Source organism: Penaeus vannamei, chromosome 12, assembly GCF_042767895.1.
Source record: "Penaeus vannamei isolate JL-2024 chromosome 12, ASM4276789v1, whole genome shotgun sequence".
Lineage (NCBI taxonomy): Eukaryota > Metazoa > Arthropoda > Malacostraca > Decapoda > Penaeidae > Penaeus > Penaeus vannamei.
The window spans coordinates 42,918,052-42,919,656 of NC_091560.1; positions in this window are offsets into that span (position 1 = coordinate 42,918,052).

Below are 1,605 nucleotides of genomic sequence, written 5' to 3' on the forward strand. Positions count from 1 at the left end.
TGCCCCCCATGCCCTCCAACCCATCCGTATCCCCATTCCCCTAACAACACCTCCCTATCCATCTTATCCCCCACCCCACCCTCGCCCCCACCCTCTTCCAACCCCACCCTCTTCCCCCCACCCTCATCCCCCCACCTTCACCCTCTTCCCACCCTCATCCCCCACCCCCCACCCTCATCCCCCCACCTTCACCCTTCCTCTCACCTCATCCCCACCACCCACCCTCATTCCCCACCCCCACCCCTCATCCTCCAACCTTCACCCTCATCCCCCCACCCCTCTTCATCCCCACCTCCACCCACCCCCACCCCCACCCATACATTCCCCCACGGTCCCAGATTCACCCCCCCCAAAAAAAAAAAAAACACAACACACAAATACACGAATCGCAAAAAAAAACACGATTTCGAGACCGGCTCAGCACACACGCGCGAGGAGCCTACTGCCTCCGCCGGCGTGGAATCTCTCGTTTTGCGTCGATAATTGTGTTGGTTCAGTCGACGCGGCGTGAAAACGTGAGGCTGCGCTGCTGCGGAATCTAGTGGCGCACACTGGTCGGTGCATGGGGAGGTAGAGGGAAATTGAGTGTGTGTGTAATGTATATACATACATATATATATATATATATATATATATATATATATATATATATATATATATATATATATATACATATATATATACATATCTATAGCTATACACATTATTAATTACACACACACACAATCACACACACACACACACACACACACACATATATATATATATATATATATATATATATATATATATATATGCTCATATATATATATATATATATATATATATATATATATATATATATATATATATATATATATATATATATATATATACCTATATATATGTATGTATATATATTCATATGTATATATGTGTGTATATATATATGTAGACTGATAGATAGATAGATAATTCAATAGATACACAAATAGACAGTTAGATAGATAGATAGGTAGATAGACAGGTAGATGGAGAGATAGGAAGATAGATGGGTAGAAAGATAGACAGACAGACATATACAGAGACACAAACTCATCCCCAGAAAACTCACCTACACCCACCTCTCTCCACACGACACACAAACCTTTCCTTTCGTTATCAAAACACAAACCCGCAAGTAATTAGCAAGTGGCAAAGCGTGCTGCCTCCGCCCACCCTCCGCCCATTCCCCGCCCACCCTCGTCCCATCCCACGCCCATTCCCCACCCACCCCTCCACCCAACCCTCCCCCATCCAACCCTCCACCCACCCTCCACCCCACTTACCCTCCAACCCTCCCTCCACCCAACCCTCCACTCCCTACCCACTCCATCCACCCCACCGTCAACCCTACAACCCTCCTCGAGATTTCCACCCAACCCTTCCACTCCAACCCTCTCCACCTCATTCCCCACCCCCACCCTCCACCCATTCCCCACACCACTTCACCTAACCCCATCCTCCCACCCAACCTCCACCCATTCCCCTCCACCCAAACCCCTGCCACCCAACTCTTCCACTCCCCCCACCCTCCCCCACCCTCCACCCCATCCATCCCTCCACTCCCAAACCCTTCCTCTCACC